Source organism: Callithrix jacchus, chromosome 1 (assembly GCF_049354715.1).
Source record: "Callithrix jacchus isolate 240 chromosome 1, calJac240_pri, whole genome shotgun sequence".
In the NCBI taxonomy this organism is placed as follows: Eukaryota; Metazoa; Chordata; class Mammalia; order Primates; family Cebidae; genus Callithrix; species Callithrix jacchus.
In genome coordinates, this window is record NC_133502.1 from 213,103,995 (window position 1) to 213,125,133 (window position 21,139).

Below are 21,139 nucleotides of genomic sequence, written 5' to 3' on the forward strand. Positions count from 1 at the left end.
GAGCCCCCACCTCCAAGTAGTTCATGATTTCTACTCCTCCAAGAGCCATCTCCTCTCTTCCTTCTCCACTCCGCCTCATAATCAGACAAAGCTCCGATTAATAATTCATTTGTGCAGTGACCGTCCACAATTCCTCCCTTCAGCAACAAATCCTACTGCCCACCCCTCCCTAGAACTGTGAAAGTGCTTGTTCCTGACTCAGTCTGTGACACACCATTCAACCACACATGGCCAATTGTGCTTTTATCCACACTGCAAGCCAACTTTCAGACTTTCTCACCATGCCTTGCGGCCTGCTCTGTTTTAGTCTTACACCGGCCTGGTAGGCTTACATGTGGGCTACTAAGCTTCAGCTCACATTCTTTATTGAAGAACTTTTCAACCTCCCAACAGCTGGTCACCTCACCCCCACTCAACCAGCTTCCAAATCATGTAAGAGTGTCTTTTAATAGCTCCAGATAACTCATCTTCCAACTATAATCCAAAGAGTTCCAGAAAGTCCATTCTTCCATGAAGCCTTCCAGATTGATTGCCAGAAGCTGCTACCTTACAGAGCTCCCGTTTCTACTCTGTGCCCTGCCATAACCTAACTGCCCATGCAATACACATTTCTTATCGACATATTTCTCTGCCTCCCCGCTGGCTGCAGCGGCAGCCACAGCTTACGTTTGTGAAGTGCTCACTATGTGCTAGGTACTGTTGGGAAGTGCTTTGCCTGCATTATTTCATTTCACCCTCATATCAACTCTGTGACGTTCCATCTTTATTCCCATGAGTACCGTTTTGCCCTCCTGAGGAAAACACGAGGGCTTAGAGAAACTGATCTGCCGAAGTTCACACAGAGGTCTGATATCTAGTGCCCCCCCTACCATAACTCCACAACGCAAAACTGTCTTGAGTTTCTTAAGAATATATTGCATGCCAGATGAAAGATAATCTCATACATTTATCTATTTGTTTATTTTTAATTTCTTTCTTTTTTTCTTTTTTTTTTTTTGAGACAGAGTTTCACTCTGTCACCCAGGCTGGAGTACAGTGGTGCAATCTTGACTCACTGCAACCTCCACCTCCTAAGTTCAAACAATTCTGGTGCCTCAGCCTCCCGAGTAGCTGGGATTACAGGCATCAGGCATGTGACACCACACACAGCTAATTTTTGTCTTTTTAGTAGAGACAGAGTTTCACTATGTTGACCAGGCTGGTCTCGAACTCCTGACCTCAAGTGATCCGCCTGCCTCAGCCTCCCAAAGTGCTGGGATTACAGGTGTGAGCAACCACGCCTGGCTTCATACATTTATATTATGTTTCCATTTATTTCTATACCTATACTATCATTTCAGTCTCAAAACAGTCATGTGAGGAGAGTTGGAAGACGTTTATTCACAGATGAGGAAGGAAACTACAGCTCAGAGGGCATGGCTGTTTGGCCGAGGTAGGAAGGCTGGTAAGCAACTGAGCCTGGCTTCCCACACTGCATTCTCTCCACCATTCCTGCTGGGAGTGAACACAACCTTTTCACATGTAACAACCGGAGAAGGAAGAAACAAATACAAAATAGCAAAACCTGTGCCACGGGGTTTAGGGAGTGTGGTACAAGCAGTGTTTACCGGGGTGGGCAGGGAGGGTGGGTGGGGGTGGAGTGTTTACTGGGGTGGGCGGGGACGGTGGGTGGGGCAAGTCAAAGGCTTCTACGGAGGGTGAGAATCACTGTGGGCTTCTTCATACTGGTTTGCTGTTTATATTCTGCCACGAGACTGTGTCTTGGACACATCTGGCAAATTCAATAGCAAAAGGCCACAAAACTGCCCCCTACCGCTGGAGGGCTGGGAGCTAGAATTAGCCCCCTGTCACTGAAGGGACTTCTGTGTGCAAGGCTGCTGCTGACCAGTTTGGGAAAGTTCTCCACTGGCTGTTTAGCAAACTATCCTGCTCCTCTGGCAGTTTTAACACTCCCCTGAAAATACAGGCTGGGCTAATTACTTCTTCTTTTTAAACTGTTGACATCCTCACAGGGTTGGAGAGCCTAGCAAAATTGTGTGGGAGCAGCAAACTTTTAATATTGATTAAGCAGTCTGAACAAGGTCATCGTGAAGCCAATGCTCTGAGTTGTTCTTTGCCAGGTCCGGCCATCAAGTTCATTCTCGCTCCCACAGCACTCTGTCTTTTCTCATCCCCAGAGAGCTCTAAACTGTCTCTGCTTATCTGAGTGCTTTATTTATGCATTCAAACATTTATTGGGCACCCACTATGAGCAAAGAACTGGCAGGTTGTGTGGGATTATCCTGATGAATCACACATGAAGTGTGTACTTAGCACATGGGATGATTAAATATCAGACCCCCTTCAGCAAGGAAGGAATCTGCCTGCGCGCCTTGGAGAATGCAAGTGGAACCCATCCACTACTAAATGTAGATGCTCATGTTGGAATGTCCAACCCCACACCCCAAGAGGAGAAGGAGCACTAGTTGGAGGAATGGCCTCTGGTTGGGGAGATGGGCAGTGTCCTGGGGAGGAGGAGAGCGCCAGAAATAACTGGACACATAGCAAACAATAGGGAGAATCACCTAATTCAATCCACAATGCAGCTGTCAGAAGATTTGTGGAATATGCTGTCTTATTTTCAATTTTAAAAATATTTTCTGATTTCAAAAGTAATACATGTTCATGGTAAAATATTTTTTTAAATAGAGAAAAGTACAAAAAATAGAAATACCTGGCCAGGTGCTGCGGCTCACGCCTATAATCCTAGCACTTTGGGAGGTTGAGGCAGGTGGATCAGCTGAGGTTGGGAGTTCGACACTAGCCTGACCAACATGGAGAAACTGTCCCTACTAAAAATGCAAAATTAGCTGGGTGTGGTGGAGCAAGCCTGTAATCCCAGCTACTCGGGAGGTTGAGATAGGAAAATCACTTGAACCCAAAAGGTGGAGGTTGCAGTGAGCCGAGATCATACCATTGCACTCCAGCCTGGGCAAGAAGAGCAATATTCTGTCTCAAAAATAAAAAAAAAATACGCATTACCTTCACCAGCATATCACTGTTACCATTTTGATACATGTGTCTGTGCAATGTATGTGCAATGCTCCTGCACACAGGTGGCTCACGCCTCTGTGTCACATATCTTCTTTCTCTGTAGTATCTTTTTAACAGAATTTCATCAAACTGCTTTCCAATCTACTTTTCTACTTAATATACATTATATATTTCTTAAATATGATTTTTCTTCTTCTTCTTCTTCTTCTTTTTTTTTTTGAGACGGAGTTTCGCTCTTGTTGCCCAGGCTGGAGTGCAATGGCACTGCAACCTCTCCGCCCCGCCCCCGCCCCCAAGTTCAAGTGATACTCCTGCTTCAGCCTCCAGAGTAGCTGGGATTACAGGCATGCACCACCACACCCGGCTAATTTTTTGTATTTTTAGTAGAGACAGGGATTCTCCATGTTGGTGAGGCTGTTCTCAAACTCCCGACCTCGGGTGATCTGCCCGCCTCGGCCTCCCAAAGTACTGGGATTACAGGCGTGAGCCATTGTGCCCAGCCTGATTTTCTTTTTATTTTTCTTTTTTAGAGTCGGGGTCTTGCTCTGTTGCCCAGGCAGGAGCGCAGTGGCACAATCATAGCTCACGGCAGCCTTGCACTCCTGAGCTCAAGTGGTCCCGAAGTGCTAGGATTACAGGCCTGAGCCACTATGCTGGTTTTTTTTGGTTTGTTTGTTTTGATTTTTGGCTTTTGTTTTCATTTTTAACTTAAACCTGTTTTGATCAGCTTTCTGAACACTAGCTAGCAAAGCAGGAAATGCATGGTTGACTGGGATGATGGCTCACGCCTACAATCTCAGCACTTTGGGAGGCCAGATCAGGTGGATCACCTGAGGTCAGGAGTTTGAGACCAGCCTGACCAACGTGGTAAATACCCATTGCTACCAAAAAATATAAACGTTAGTCAGGTGTGGTGGCATGCACCTGGAATTCCAGCTACTCAGGAGGCTGAGCCAAGAGAATCACTTGAACCTGGGAGGCACAGGTTGCAGCGAGCAGAGACTGCAACACGGCACTCCAGCCTGGACAATAGAGTAAGAGCGGAGTTTCGCTCTTGTTGCCCAGGCTGGAGTGCAATGGCACTGCAACCTCTCCGCCCCCCCACCCACCCCCAAGTTCAAAAGAAAACAAACAAAAAAGCATGGTAGGCTGGGTGCGGTGGCTCACACCTGTAATCCCAGCACTTTGTGAGGCTGTGGCAGGCAGATCACCTGAGGTCAGGAGTTCAAGACCAGCCTGGCTAACATGGTGAAACTCTGTCTCTTAAAAAAAAAAAAAAAAAAAAAGCCAGGTATGGAGGCACATGCCTGAAATCCCAGCCACTCAGGAGGCTGAGGCAGGAGAATTGCTTAAACCCAGGAGGTGGAGGTTTCAGTGAGCAGATATCACACCATTGCACTCCAGCCTGGGCAAAAAGAGTGAAAAATCTGTCTCAAAAAAAAAAAAAAAGCATGGTCCGATAGGAGCTCAGTCCATCCCTTCCAAGCATTCTAAACAGCACACCTGTGACTGCCACCAGTTCAGTTTATCATGACTCCCAAGGGTATTCAGCTTTAAGCAATCTCCAGGGATATCCCAAGTCATGTGTAGCCGAACAGCTCCCAGGATGCCTGACCTGGCTCAAAAGCCCATCCTATCTAGACGCTGGATAAGAGAGGCAAGAAGGAAGAACAGAGGGGTTAGAACAAATGTGATTTCTGGGCTGCATCTATGATCATGTGGACCTACTGAAGACATGAAAGCCTTGATGTCCCTGCCCCTCTTCTACACTAAGGGACTGGCTTGGAACGAACCCAGTCTTCTGGAGAAAAGCTAAGGAGATCCATGGATTGGGGTGTCCTGGAGCTGGAATATGTCATCCTAGGTTCTGGGGTTTCTTTCTCTTTTCTTTTTTCTTTCTTTTTTTTTTTTTTTTGAGACAGAGTTTCACTCTCCTGTCCAGGCTGTAGCACAATGGCACGATCTCAGCCCACTGCAACCTCTGCCTCCTGGGTGCAAGCGATTCTCCTGCCTCAGCCTCCGAGTAGCTGGGATTATAGGTACGCGCCGTCAGGCCTGGCTAATGTATTTCTCTATTTTTAGTAGAGATGGGGTTTCTCCATGTTGGTCAGGCTGGTCTCAAAGTCCCGACCTCAGGTGATCCGCCCACCTCAGCCTCCCAAAGTGCTGGGATTACAGGCATGAGCCACCATACCGGCTTCTGTGGTTTATTTCTAGGCTAATATCTCATAGTGAGGTTTAAGAAAATTATATATCTTTTACTTTTTAACTAATTCCAGACTGATTTGATATTTCCTCCCTGTCAGAAAGAAGGAAATTCAGATTCGGTGTGGTGGCTCCACGCACAGTCCCAGCCAGCACTTTGGGAGGCCAAGGTGGGAGGATCTCTTGAGCTGAGGAGTTTGAGGCTGCAGTGAGCACCACTGCCCTCCAGCCTGGGCGACAAAGCGAGAGACTGTCTCTACAAAAAAAAAGGAAATTAAAATGCATGTTGATAAAGTTGCAAATCTACTTTCCCATCAATTTCTCATAATACAATGGCTACAAATCAGGTGGCGTTTCCCCTAATTGATTGGCATGTGTATGTTCAGCAGTAGCCAGAAATTCCATGTAATAAAAACAGACAAAACCAAGATGGGAATATGCAGAAGAAATCTCTAGTTACCAAGGCACTGCAAAATAAAGTCGACGATTGCCACATCACAATCACTGCCAAAACAGATTTCTAGAGTCCTGCTGTAACTCACAGGAAGACTCCTTCCCTAAGCCAATTCGGGCTGAATTCTTAAAAGTCTCTGGGAAACACAGCAATTATAAACAGGGGTTTTCTGGACTTACATTCTCATATGCACTACATCTAAGAAAAATTTATAAAACATATATATTATGTATATAAATATATATGTAAATATATATGAAAATATACATACACACACACACACACACATTCTGTAGGACTTGATTCTTTGAACAGCAGAGCTTAGGGCTGTGTGCTCTGCACTAGACAGGACTAAATGCTGTACATCTAACACAAGTAAACTTACCCTTGCGATTGGTTCCTTTTGCAGTGAGGAGGGGAAGGCTTTCTAGTCTACCTTCCTCCACTGCTCAGACACATTGCTCTTAAAGATAAAAACACTATGGCTAGGCGTCGTGGCTCACGCCTATAATTGCAGAATTTTGGGAGGCTGAAGCATGAGGATCAGTTGAAGTCAAAAGTTCAAGACCAGCCTGGACAACAAAGCAAGACCCTGTCTCTACAAAACACACAAAATATAACTGAGCCTGGTGGTGCACACCTGTAGTCCTAGAGACTCAGGAGGCTGAGGCAGGAGGATCGCTTGAGCCCAGGATGTCAAGACTGCAGTGAGCTATGGTGGTGCCACTGCACTCTAGTCTGAGTAACACATTGGGACCCTGTCTTTAAAAATAAAAATAACAAATAAAATAAAAACATTGGCTGCAAAATTACATGTGGTTAAGTTCAGCTCAATTGGGTCTAGCTTGTTTTCTTTCTTTTCCCTTCCTTCCTTCCTTCCTTCCTTCCTTCCTTCCTTCCTTCCTTCCTTCCTTCCTTCTTTCTTTCTTTTTTTTTTAGACAAAGTCTTGCTCTTGTCACCCAGGCTGGAGTGCAAAGGCACGATCTTGGCTCACTGCAACCTCTGCCTCCCGGGTTCAAGTGATTCTCCCGCCTCAGCCTCCTGAGTTGTTGGGATTACAGGTGTTGCACCACCATGCCTGGCTAAGTTTTGTATTTTTACTAAAGACAGGGTTTCACCATGTTGGCCAGGCTGGTCTTGAACTCCTGACCTCAGGTGATCCACTCGCCTCCCCTCCCTTTTCAACTGTGAAAGAGAAAACAACAGAGGGAAAGGACTGAGGGGAGGGAACGGAGGGGAGAGAAGGAAGCGGGAGAAAGCAAACGATACTACCCGTCTAGGAAGTGGAATAATGGTAGAAGGTGCCCTGATAGAGCCTCAGAATGGAACTAATGAAACCACCGGCATGCACATGGGCATTTTCAGATTTCAGAGAAGACGCACCCATGGGGATGAGCCTCCTGTAGGGAAGGGAACCAGGTCAAGCCTCCCTTTGTCCCGTGCATAGGACAGGCTCCAAATCCTTCTGTTCGCTCCCATTTGAGAACATGTGAACTTCTGTTTGATTGAAGCATCTGATTCTTTTTCTTTCTTCAGCCCTTGGTGTCTGTGATGGGCAAGGCACTTTCTGGTTGCTGAGAGCCGTACCAAGGAAGATTAGACATAGGATCTGACCTCAAGGAGCCCACACTAATGCAGGGAAAGTGAGACATGGATAGAGACAGTCTTCAACAGGTAGAAAGTGCTGTCTTCTGAGACTGAGAAGTCTTCTACCTAAGAGAGTAGGGAATGCTCCGTGGAGGAGGGGGTGTTTGAGAGATCCCTCGGTAGGATGGCAGGATTTCATGGGGAGATGAAAAAGGTATCCCAAGAAGTGAGCTTCCTTTTTTCTTATCTTAGCTCCCACTGGCAGAAAAGGAGCAGAGTTCCTCCTTCCACCTTGAGCCAGAGTTTTTCAGGCAAAGCACCTCACTGCTGGGAAGTGGAAGCCTAGAGGGTGAGAAAGGATGACCTAGAAGGATAAATACTATGCCCAGTGCGGTAGCTCACGCCTGTAATCCCAGCACTTTGGGAGGCTGAAGTGGGCGGATCACAAGGTCAGGAGATCGAGACCATCCTGGCCAACATGGTGAAACCTCATCTCTGCTAAAACACACACACACACACACACACACACACACACACACACACACATAGCTGGGTGTGGTGGCTCACGCCTGTAGTCCCAGCTACTCCGGAGGCTGAGTCAGGAGAATTGCTTGAACCCAGCAGGGGGAGGTTGTGCCACTGCGCTACAGCCTGGGCGACAGTGCGGGACTTTGTCTCAGAAAAAAAAAAGAAGGATAAACACCAGTATGTTAATGGCCAGGTGGGTACAGAAGTGGGTGCGCAGTTGGGTGTTTTGAAATTATCTTCTTTTTGCTTATTTGTGCCTTTTCATTTAGGGAATGGAGGATGGAACACACTTTTGTAACGGGGAAAACAACCACAATTTTAAAACAGCAGCCTCCCTCCCCTAGCAACCAAAAGGAAAAACAGAAAGAAAAGGAAAGAGAACGAGTACGGCATGCATGTGTCTTGGAGACTGGATGTCCCCTCTGTGCTCTGGCAACCTCAGGGATCACAGGTCTGCAGTGCTGCTTTTGGCCCTGCTTGGAAACCCCCATGCGCGCAGGAGCAATTGCAGCTCGGCCTCCGGGGAGTGTATCGCAGCACATTCATTGATTGTTATGATCAATGCCGTCATTGACAAGTAGGCAGAGATAAATGCTCTGAAATCATCTAGGCCGCCCCTTGGGCCAGATGTGCCTAGTCTTATTAAGAAGAGAAGTTGGCCGGGCATGGTGGCTCAAGCCTGTAATCCCAGCACTTTGGGAAGCTGAGGTGGGCAGATTACCTGAGGTCAGGAGTTTGAGACCAGCCTGACCAGCATAGAGAAACCCTGTCTCTACTAAAAATACAAAATTAGCTGGGCGTGGTGGCTCATGCCTGTAATCCCAGCTACTCAGGAGGCTGAGGCAGGACACTCACTTGAACCTGGGAGTGGGAGGTTGCAGTGAGCTGAGATCGCACCATTGCACTCCAGCCTGGGTGACAGAGCAAGATGACTCTGTCTCAAAAAAAAAAAGAAGAGGAGAGAAGTTCCTTTTTATTTCCTGAAAAGCTTGACGCTTGACCTTCTGTTAATGAAAACCCTAAGGAGAGAGTGGACAGAATACAGTTGGCAGTCATCAGTGGGGCAAAGGCAGAGATACCATTGTTGACTCTACTGGCCTCAGGCCTTGGCCCTCATGGGGACCCTCTTTCAAACTTCTGGAGGGGTAAGGGAGGGCTAGGCGGAGCTGAGACCAAGGCAGTGGTTGCAGGGCGTGGGGAGAGGGTTGAAGTTCTTTCATCTAACTGGGCTTCTTCACCGGAGCATCACCCACAGGTACCATATTGATTCCCTCAGCTCCCAGGGCTGCCAGATAGGGCCAGGGGTGGCCAGAGCCAGCCAGCGTCCTCCCGCAGAAGCACCTTGTCAGTTTACCTCAGCTATTTGCTGCTCAAATACCATCTTCTGTGTGTATCATGAGATGACATGCCCGGGAAGAATGCTTAGATAGAATTTCTAGATGCACTGCTACGTGTGACTTACTGGTCTGGAGCTTCTGCCTCGCAGGAGGTCATGTGAAAACATCACCAGCAAAAGCAAGCATCTGTGGAGCCACTCCCTTGTGCCAGATCCTAGGCTGGGATGCCTCACTGCATCAGCTCCACGGTGGACACTGTGGCTTCTGCCTACCCAGCATTCAGACCCCCTTGCTTGGTGACAGTACCTACGTCTTAGCTTCTATTGTGGAAACTAACTTTTCCCCACTGCATGCAGGCCTGGTGGGCATGGGGGGGAGGCACCTTGCTCTCCATCCATGAGGAAGGCCGTACATGGCCCAGCCTTGCCCAGTCTGACCTCTCTTCGTGGAAGTTGAGTGTCAAGCAGAGAGCCACAGAACTGAAAACAACCAGAGCTGCTTGACGCAGTCAAGAACACCCAAAGAGGGAAGGCAGTCACCTTCCTATTCTCGAGATCTCTTCAGCTGTCCTGGTTCTCATCCTTTCCAAGACCTGGCTATTTGCTTTGGATTCAGTTATATGAGCTAATTCCTATCCTTCTAAAAAATTTCTTCCGGCTGGGCGCGGTGGCTCACGCCTGTAATCCCAGCACTTTGGGGGTCCAAGGCGGGTGGATCACGAGGTGAAGAGATCGAGACCATCCTGATCAACATGGTGAAACCCCGTCTCTACTAAAGATACAAAAAATTAGCTGGGCATGGTGGCGCGTGCCTGTAATCTCAGCTACTCAGGAGGCTAAGGCAGGAGAATTGCCTGAACCCAGGAGGGGGAGGTTGTGGTGAGCCGAGATCGCGCCATTGCACTCCAGCCTGGGTAACAAGAGCGACACTCCGTCTCAAAAAAAAAAAAAAAAATTTCTTCCATCCTTCTCCAAAGTTAGCCCTAGAGTATATTACTGTTGTTTACAATCAAAAAGCCCTAGAGGTGAACTCTCTGATTCTCTTAAGAACCTCCTTTTCTGTCATTATCCCTGTTTTAGTACAAGTAGCTGAGCTTCAGATAAGTTAAAAGACGTGCCCCAAGGTCACACAGCCAATGAGTGCCACAGTCAGAATCTCAACCCAAGTGTGTCTGATGCGGGGTCATAACAAGAGCATGGGTTTTCTCGTTAGAGCAAAAGGACTTCAAATCCCCACTTCCCACATAAAGACCCAGGCATGGTGATGTCTCTGGATTGCATCAGCAATTCTATATCCGCACAATGGGAGTTGCAATCCTCAAGCCACAGAGCTGCTGTGGATGGATGGAGGTGATGCACAGGAAAGCACATGGCCCAGCAATGTCCTAACCTAAGAATGAAAATCATTTTATCTGCATAGTAAATTAAACAAAGCAACTGGCACTTTTAGTCCAAAGATTACTGCTTCTGAGTTGATTGTACTTGGAAAGTACAATCTCTCTATCTCTCTCTCCCTCTCTATTTTTTTTTTTTAAATAGAAGCAAGATCTTGCTGTGTTGCCCAGGCTGGCATGCAGTAGACAGTAACAGCTCACTGTACTCTTCAACTCCTGGGCTCAAGCAATCTTCTCACCTCAGCCTCACCAGTAGCTGGGACTATAGGTGTGTGCCACCACACCTAATTTTTAAACTTTTTGCAGAGACGGGGTCTTGCCATGTTGCCCAGGCTGGTATTGAACTCCTGGGCTCAAGTGATCCACCCACCTCAGCCTCCCAAAGTGCTGGGATTATAGTCATGAGCCATGATGCCTGGCCGCTCTGTCTCCCTTTTACACACACACACACACACACACACACACACACACACACATTCCTCTTAAGGATGATGAAAATGAGGCACTGACACACTAAATGTTTATCTCAAGGTTATGTAACACACCAAAGGTTCAGGAAAGCCCAGGAACTGTGTATTAGGCCATTCAACCTAGAAACACCAGAGTTGTTGGAAAAGCACAGGTTTTCCAAGTTGTTGGCTTCGTTCCTGCTCTTACCTTCCACCCCTTCCCTCTTTCCCACTTCAAAAGGAAAAGCTCCATCGCTTAAATATCCACATTAGGCACATTTCTAAGTTTCCCAGAGCTGTGTTTGTTACATACCCTTCTTTCCCCTGGTAGTTGTGACCTACTTAAAATAATCTTACAATTCTCTTAATGGGGGAAGAAGTTCCCAAAGATATGTTCCCTATGCTGGAAAAATTAAAGTCCTCAAAAGGATAGTTAAAGAGAAAGTGTTACTTGCGCTAAGACTCCTGATGCTTTTTCAGGATAAACTCCAGTTTTCCCAAGCCTGGGACTGTGAAAAGTACAGCTAAAAGATGGTGTTGGCATTTACTCGGCAGGTGGTGGAAAGTCACAAGCAAGGACTTCACCGAAGTTAAATGACAGCAAGACTGAAAGAAAACCCATAACAGCTTGGATTTATTCAACATAATTGTGACTCTGGGGCTGCTTCTGGTTTCTGGGGCTAAAAAAAACTCTACATTGTAATATGATAATTTCTGGGATTTCTCTTATGGGTTTGGTTTGAGGATTCTTTGTTATTGAAAAGGCAGTATAGTAACAGCAAGAGAATTCTGCAAACTTAAGACTCATCTCTTTTTTTGAGACAGGGTCTCACTCTGTTGCCCGGGCTGGAGTGTAGCGGTGTGATCTCGGCTAACTGCAACCTCCACCTCCTGGGTCCAAGCAATTCTCCTGCCTCAGACTCCTGAGAAGCTGGGCTTACAGGTGATTGCCACCACACTTGGCTAATTTTTATATTTTTGTTAGAGATGGGGGTTTCACCATGTTGGCCAGGCTGGTCTCGAACTCCTGACCTCAGGTGATCTGCCTGCCGTGGCCTCCCAGAGTGCTGGGATTGCAGGCATGAGCCACAGCACTGGGCCCGAACACTCACCTCTAATCCATCACTTCAGCATCGCTATGGCGCATGCACACAGTTACAAACATGCTGTGCTTGCTATGTTGTATTCTGCGATTGTTTCTTTTATCAAGTCTTTTGGTTTGTGAATGCAAGATATTGCATTGTATTAATGTACCAACAAAACTTTAAACTGTCTCTGTAATATTAGACATTTCCAAGATTCCTACTTTTTTCTATTATAACCAACAATACAGGGTATTTTTTATGCATCTGAAATTTTAAAATCTTTGTTAACTAACTTTATTGGGATAAGTTCCTGAGTGTAGTAATTTTATGGCTTTTCCTATATATCATCACTTCGCATTCCTCAGAAATGTTGTCAATTTATGATGCAACCCTCAATAAATAATGCAATTTTACTGCAACCTCAGTAGCATTATGTGTTATGCTTTGAAATAGTATTAATCATTAGCAAGAAGCATAACAGTATAATGGCATTGTAATTTATACGTGGTCGACAGTGAACACATATCAATGTTTTGTTCATTGCATTGCCTCATGTGGATGAATTTCATTTTACGAACTGTGAATTTACCCCTCAGGAATTGCTTCTGGTCCCCCAGTCAGGTTTATTAAGGTATAATTCACATATAAAAAAGGTTATTCCTTTCATGTGGAGCTCTATGACTTTGAACAAACATAGACAGTCACTGAATGTTTCTATGATCCTGCAAAGTCTCCTGCTGTGCCTTTGTAGTGACATTCTCCCCACAAACAGCCCTTGGCAATCGCTCCTCTGTTTCCCTTCCCTATAGTTTCAACTTTTTCAGAGTGTTATATAAATGGAATCATAGAGCAGACAGTTATGCACAAAATTGTAAAATGCTTTAAAATTCTTAAAATTTTTTTTTCTTTCTTCAGTATTCAAAGTGCTTTATTAAAGTTTTGGTTCAACATCGAGAAAGCAGTATGCAGTGCGGGGAACAGAAACTGTGGCTAATTTACCAGTAACTTTCCTGCACCACCACACTCAGGAAAAAGCTTAGACGTGCAAAGGCCCAAGGCAGTCCTCAAGTCTCTGCTTCTTCCTCATCCACACTCCCACGCCCCTTCTCCTTTTCTGAAATGGATTATTGGTTTAGCAGAGGTTAACTTTTTTTTCAAATGCTTTTGCCCCAGAGCAGAGGTTAACTTTTAATTTGTAATATATAATGCAAATATTTCCCCCACTGTTCCTTTTTCATTCAATAGAAATTTTAAATTGAAAAGAACAGTTTTTGCCCCATGGATTCTTCTCTAACTTTAAAATGATCCATAGATCTAAAATATATTGAATTCTATTTTTTGACCTTCTTTTTTTTTTTGAGATGGAGTCTCGCTCTGCCATCCAGGCTGGAGAGCAATGGTGTGATCTCGGTTCACTGCAACCTCCGCCCTCTGGGTTCAAGCCATTCTCCTGACTCAGCCTCCTGAGTAGCTGGGATTCCAGGTGGGAGCCACCACGCCAGGCTAATTTTTGTATTTTTAGTGGAGGCAGGGTTTCACCATGTTGATCAGGCCGATCTCGAACTCCTGACCTTGTGATCCACTTGCCTCGGCCTCCCAAAGTGCTGGGATTACAGGTGTGAACCACCGTGCCTGGCCTGAATTTGACCTTTTACTATTTCATTTTGATTCAACTCCAGTTTCTGCCAGTATTTGCTCAAGGTAATGACTTTTAAAGTTTCTTGACCATGATTCATAATAAGCAATATATTTTGCATCATGATTCAGTGCACACAACAAAAATGTGCATATACAGGCCAGGAGCGGTGGCCGGTACACGCATACATACAGTATACGGAACTGAAACACAAATTTCAGGACACATAACTTCCCTTCACTACATGTATGCACTCTGGTATTTTCTATTCTATTTTTAAAATGGCCCACCTGGCCAGGTGCAGTGGCTCACACCTGTAATGCTAGTACTTTGGGAGGCTGAGGAGGGGGGATCACTTGAGCCAGGAGTTGGAGACCAGCCTTGGCAATGTGACAAAACCCTGTTTCTACAAAAAATGCAAAAATTAGCTGGGCATGGTGGTGTATGCTTGTAGTCCCAGCTACTTAGGGGGAAAAGATGGGAGCATCGCTTGAGCTGGAAGTTCAAGGCTGCAGTGAACTGAGATTACGACACCACTGCACTCCAGCCTGGGGGACAGAGGGAAACCCTGTCTCAAAAAAAAATGGCCCACCCAAGATAAATATTCCATCTGTCCTTGGACAAACTCCATAGGCATTAATGGTAATATTATTGTGTATTCTGTCACAACAGTCAAAAGTTCTGAAGTGTTTACAGTTATTCGGAGCAAATCATTGGATATGGAGAGGAAAGTGCAAATGTCCATTACGTCGATTGGAAATAAGACTTGCATATGAAAAGAGTGATCAGGCAGTGGCTCACACCTGTAATCCCAGCACTTGGGGAGGCCGCAGCAGGTGGATCACCTGAGGTCAAGAGATCGAGACCAGTTTGGCCAACATGGCGAAACCCTGTCTCTACTAAAAATACAAAAGTTAGCTGGGTGTGATGTCATGCGCCTGTAATCCCAGCTACTCGGGAGGTTGAGGCAAGAGAACTGCTTGAGACTGTGAGGCGGAGGTTACAGTGAGCTGAGATCACGCCATTGCATTCCATCCTGGATGAAAGAGCAAGACTCTGTCTCAAAAATAAAATGAAAATTTAAAAAAAGAAAAATGTGATCAGGGAAGCTTTGGCAGAATCTTGTAATGCAGCTTTTTTAGAATTTTCTGCTAGAGAAAATGAGACTGCTGCTGATTTTTTACGGGGACAATTCCAGAGGCAGGTAAAACTGACAGGGCAGCTTCCCAAGGAAAATCTTTGTGCTCAGTGATCTGAGTCTGCTGTAAAACCTCAGGACACTGGGAAGAAACAAACTTCCATCATCCTTTAAGATAAACTTTGCTTCTTTTTCCTTCTCTTAACTGAAAGATACATTTTGGGTCAGAGATCCTCTCTCTTCAGATTATGTTAAACTCTCACTCTGTCCAAATGAGTGCACTTCCATTTCCACATTTTAAGCAATTATATTTTCAATTTATATATGGTATTTCTTTTTTTTTTTTTTTTTCAAGATGGGGTTTCACCACATTGGTCAGGCTGGTCTTGAACTCCCGACCTCAAGTGATCCGCCCATCTTAGCCTCCAAAGGGCTTGGATTATAGGTGTGAGCCACCACACCCGGCCTATATATGGTATTTCTTAATATTATGACCAAGAGTTTTGTCAGCATTAATTTTTCTGTGGTTTGTTGTTTACAATAATGTAATAATCAAAAGGATATATAGTTAAGACTACTATTAACCAGGCTTCAATATATCAGTATTTATTTCCTTGTGTTAAATGTATGCTTTTAAATGAAACAGCTGTAAACCTCTAAAAAGTAAAAAAAAAAAAAAAATAGGCTGGGTGCATTGGCTCATGCCTGTAATACCAGCATTTTGGGAGGCCAAAGTGGGTGGATCACTTGAGGTGGGAGTTCAACATGAGCCTGACCAACATAGTAACCCTGTCTCTACTAAAAATACAAAAATTAGCTGGGCGTGGTGGTGTGTGCCTGTGGTCCCAGCTACTCAGGAGGCTGAGACACAAGAATCACTTGAACCCAGAAGGCAGAGGCTGCAGTGAGCCAAGATCTCATCACTGCACTCCAGCCTGGGGAACAGAGCAAGACTCTGTCTCAAATAAATCAATAAAATAAAATGGCCCACCAAGTTGATTTCGTGACTCACTGATGAGTCATAATCCACAGTTTGAGAAAATGTGAAATGGGAATTTATTAAAGCCATACAATATCTCCCGTAGTCCCACTCTGAGTTTAGGTAGCGCCCTAAAGGTGAACTGATTTCCATGGGTTAAGCTGGATTAACTGGACGTTTTCCCCCAGTGGCCTGTGCAGTAAATTGCTCTTTTCAGAGAATAGATACTGGTGGTCGTGGCAGGGAGGGGTAATAGAAATGAGACCTGGTTTTGCTATTCCTGGATTAGCCATCTCCTGGGCTGGGAGCCCTTGCATGGCTGGCCTGCTCTGTCTCGTGAGATGGATCAGCCCTGAGGTGCCCGTCAGGAAAGGACATTTGGGCTGGAAGTAGCAGAAGCCTCTGTGAGCCATCCTTCACTCAGAACTAGTCAGGAGCACTTCCGGCTCAGCCGAGAGAATGAATTATGCTCATTGCCCAGCTCAGCCAGATGAGTACAGGAAACCTGTGGGAGGCCCAGGTGAAATGAAGGCATTGAATCAGGAGGTCAGGTGGGCTCCAGGAGGGAACAACATCAGGTATGCGTGGCTGTGTACAGACTAGGACAACAAAGACTAAAGGGAAGGATGACAGTTGTTCTAACTGTTCTGGGTTGCTTGGAGGGAGTAGGGCACAGGAGAGGCAGTGTGTAGTCCGTGTATACGAACGCTGAGAGGACCCTACAGAGACAAGCAATCCGGTATCCACGTGGCAGACCGTGGCCATTCCTTGGTAGGGAGACCCTTCGTGGACACTCCCGCTGTGGCCCTGGCACATCAGGCTCTGCTGTCCACACTGGGTGGGTGTACGTGCTTTAAACAACACCTTCATCCTCTTGCCTATGTATGAGGTGAATGATTGAGCCTTGCCCAAGGGTGTTAGAAGAGATGGTATTATCACGCATGCCTACCTCCCAAGGAGATCTTAACCCTTTCCCTACTTAACCAAAATGAAAGCAAGGACATTGGGAAGCTGTGCCTGGTGAACTTCTGGCGCCAGGTTGGGTAGATCACATTTTCTGGTGTATGTAACATTTTAACATTTCAGGCCCCGAAATTCTTTTGTTTTGTTTGTTTTTGGGGTTTTTTTTGAGACAGAGTCTCGCTCTTGTTGCCCAGGACTGGAGTGCAGTGGCGTGATCTCGGCTCACTGCAACCTCTGCATCCGGATTCTGCATCCGGATTCAAGCAATTTTCCTGCCTCAGCTTCCCGAGTAGCTGGGATTATAGGTGCCTCGCTAATTTTTGTATTTTTAGTGGAGATGGGGTTTCACCATGTTGGCGAGGCTGGTCTCCAACTCCTGACCTCAGGTGATCCACCCGCCTCAGCCTCCCAAAGTGCTGGGATTACAGGCGTAGGCCACCATGCCTGGCCTCAGGCCCCAAGTTTTAGGCTTCACCTAATTTCCTTGAGCCCCCTAGTCACTGTGAACTGGCTGTGTGGTGTCTGCCTCCACCTGCCTGGGTGTTTATGAACATTCGGGGTAGCTTTAGAAGACAAGAGTTAGAGGAAACTTTTTGTCTCCCACTCCCAGTGTGCAAAAGTACCTGTGGGAAGGTCTTACTCTGGGGCTCCAATTGTCAGCAGGAGGAAGTTTCTAGAATTTCCCATAGGCTTAGGAGGGACTCAAATCATTCGGAAGGATTTTAGGCCTGAGAAGAATAACACTTTATAAGTTCTAGGTGATTTTATTTGTTGCCTCTTTCTTCTCTAGAGTGACTACTGCATTCCTAAACCACTCCTTTTTTTTCTGAGATAAAGGCTCGCTCTGTCACCCAGGCTGGAGTGCAGTGGTGCGATCTTGGCTCACTGCAACCTCCACCCACCTTGCTCAAGCTATTCTCATGCCTCAGCCTCCGGAGTAGCTGGGACTATAGGCGTGCGCCACCACACCTGGCTAACTTTTGTATTTTTAGTAAAGATGGAGTTTTGCTGTGTTGGCCAGGCTGGTCTTGAACTCCTGGCCCCAAGTAATCTGCCTACCTTGGGCCCTCAAAGTGCTGGGATTGCAGGCGTGAGCCAAGGCGCCCAGTCCCCTCTTCTGCTTTCTAAGTGTCCATTCACTTTGCAGTGGGTGGATGGTGGGGGGATATACACATGTGACTCTGGTTAGTACAAAGGCAGCCATGAAGTCCACAAATGTACAGGGGGCCACAGCTTTCACGCTACAGACTTGCAAAGGTATGCATCTGCTTTCCCTTGCTCTGGAATATAGAAAGAACCCTTCATGTAGTGAAGAGACCTATTCCGAGAGCGATGATCCCTCTCTCCTTTGAGACATCGCCTTCACCCTGAGCTTCTTGGAGCAGCCCAAGGCCCTGCCAGCTCACTTTGCCTGCAGCTTGTAGGTATTCATGACAGTTGCATACCCTGCCCTCCAACAGCAGCCTAAGAGACTAAACTATTACCAAGTTCACCTGTAAAAATGTCACCCTGATTGATTAGAATGATGGGTGGCCACTAGCTCATTAGAATCACCTGGGAGCTTAAAAAAAAAATCCAGTATGCACTCTAAATTTTCCCATCACCACTCCTCCCCAAAATAGAAAATTTTAAGAATCCCAGTGTTCAGGCCATCTCCCAGACCAGTTAAGTCAGAATCTCCGGGGATGGGACTCAGGTAGCAGAATTTTAAAAATTCTCCCCAGCAGCCAGGCCTGTGAGCTAATGTATAGCAAGCACCACAGGGCCCAGTGTTTCAGTGTGCAGCTTGTCTTTTGTCATTTCTTTACAACGAAAATTCTGAATAGTTGATCACAGTGCCAGACCAATAAGAAAGCATTTTAGGGAGGAGGGAGGGGGTTGGGCAGGCACAGAAAGGACCTGACACACAGAAAGGTGTGTCACACAGAACGTGGCTGGGAGCTGCCCTGCTCTCCAGCAGGTTCTGGGGGTGTGTTTAGGTTCGTGGCATCCGCACCGGTGGGTGTCGGGCGGGGATCGAGACACGGATACTGGGTGTCGTTACCACTAGGGGAGAGAGGGCTGCGTTTAGAGGAAAACGAAATAGATCGGAGAAACCCAAAGATGTCACAAAGGAAACGCTTCCCCGTCACAAGCAATCTAAGTGGAGTCATAAGCATTTGATTCTAAGACTCATGCAGCCTCCAGAAGTCCTGCGGCCCCTCCCTCTGCTTCCAAGAGGGAATGAACTTGGCCGTCCTTTTGTTTCACACGCCGGGGAGCTGCGCCGGCGCAGCGCGCCCTGCAGCCTGTGAGCGCGCGCGGGTGCGCAGCTGGTCCTGGGCCGCTACAGCTCGCTGCGGGCGGGCGCAGAGCCACTCTGCCGGAGGTAAACAGGGCACCCCGAGCAAAGCAGCCGCTGCTCCCGATGGGCTCGTGGGGTCACCGCGCCGAGCTCGCCAGAGCCGACGCGGCTTCGCCAGGGCCTGCTGGCTGTCCTGACACCTGGCCTATCTCTGGGGTGCCTGGGGACGCTCTTCCTATGACTGCAGGATAGGAGCACAATGGAACTGGGGTGAACGCTGCTGGGAGCAGCCCTGCTCTCCCGCAGGCTCTGGGAGTGTGTTTAGGTTCGTGGCATCCGCACCGGTGGGTGTCGGGCGGTGATCGAGACACGGATACTGGGTGTCCTTCCCACTAGGGTAGAGAGGACTGCGTTTAGAGGGAAACGAAATCGGTCCGAGAAACCCAAAGATGTGGCAAAGGAAACCCTTCCCGGTCATAAGCAATCTAAGCAAGTGATTGTTACAGGCATCCAGCAAAACACATAACCTTGTCATGGAGGCTCGCTCGCCTCCGGGGAGACTCGGGGGACTGGAGGGTACTCACCGACTGCGGCTTCACACCCGCATCGCGGCCGGCGGCGGGCGCTGCCTGGGCAGGGGCAGGGTGGGCGCACGCGGGGCGCAGGTGCCGCCGAGGCTGGACGCGCAACCCCGGCAGCGCGATCCCGCCCAGCCCGCTCGCCCAGGCCCGGGGGGTTCGCAGGCCGCGCGGCGAGGACGAGGGCTGCCCCAGGCGCCTGCCTCTGCGGGCGCTCCCCGCCGCGACTGGGCCGGGGCTGCAGGAGCCCGCGCAGCTGGGCCGGCGGTGGCTGCGAGCGGGCGCCCCCAGGAGGCCGCCGAGCTGCGGCCGGGGACGCTTCGGTGAGGCTCTAGCCGAACACCACCAAACCATTTCTCCTCCTCCCCAACCTTTCCTCCCCTTCCCCAGCCCCCTGCCCGGTTCCTAGCACCTCCGGGGCTAGACATTCCAGCACTCTCCCGAGGCCGCTTCCCCAAAGGATCCTGCCGACTGCACAGCCGGTGTTCGCGGGGCTCACGCTGGAGCCCACACCTGCCTGCAGTGGCTTCGCACCCCGGTCTCCGGGAGCCGGAGAAGGAACCAGTGTCGGATACTGAGCAAGTCGCGTAATCTGAGTGGTCGTGAAATTTCAACGGTGTAAAGGACATGACGTAGACTTTAGATTGAAAAATGCTACAAAATGAAGTTCTTGTTATTACTGCGACGATGGCCCTGGCGATCAGCGCAGGGCCCTGGGGAAGGGCTACCATTGCAAGCGCTCCTAGGCTCAGATCGCGCACCCCCACCCCGCCGGAGAAAAAGTCCTGTTGCTGGGGCCCGGGCGGCCTCTTCCACACTTCCAGCCAACCTGGCATTGCCACAGCCCGTGGAGCTGCGCAGAAACCCGCCAGTTACTAAAGTAAGTTAGAGAGAAAGACGGGTAGAGTTGGCCAAGTTCCTATCAGCATCTGCTCATTATAATCGCAGCATTAGAATCAGAGCAGAAAGGAAAGGAGCCTAGAGCTTATCTTGTCCTCAAGGATCACCGGCCTCGGTATTATCTCCATCTAAAGCTATGTGGTTCAAAGCAGATTGTCTCCAGCCGGCCGGCTCACAGAGGGCTGATCCTGGGCTGCTGACTCGTGAGAAGGGGCTCTCGCTGGTCCTAGGTGGTATTTCCTTAACTGTATCATCATCTGCCTCATTCGTGTTCCCCTCATGTCCATCACGTGAGGAGGGGAACTGACAGAGCCAGGGTGCTGGCTCAGAGGCAGTCCCTGCTCATCCTCTGGAGCCCAACTTCATCACCCAGCCACTCTGTGCCTAGTGTTCCCCCACCTACAAACCTGCAGGTGTTCTGCCCCAGTTCTAGAAGAAGGGAACACATTTTTACTAAGCTCTGACAATGTTCCTGGGCTTTTCAGGAGCTAATTCATTTAATTCTTTTTTTTTGAGATGGAGTTCGCTGTTGTTACCCAGACTGGACTGCAATGGCACGATCTCGGCTCACGGCAACCTCTGCCTTCTG

The 21,139-nt window shown here is 47.8% G+C and overlaps 1 protein-coding gene across 2 annotated transcripts in view; it reads right to left on the reverse strand.

Moving 5' to 3' along the window:
* The window catches only part of MICAL3 (microtubule associated monooxygenase, calponin and LIM domain containing 3), a 223,105-nt gene extending 203,226 nt beyond the window's left edge, over positions 1-19,879 (reverse strand). For both annotated transcript variants that reach the window (XM_078343060.1, XM_035281233.3), the window contains exon 1: positions 19,657-19,879. The gene's annotated coding sequence lies outside the window, so the exon portion shown is untranslated. The remainder of the gene's footprint in view (positions 1-19,656) is intronic.
* Positions 19,880-21,139: the final 1,260 nt, after the last annotated feature.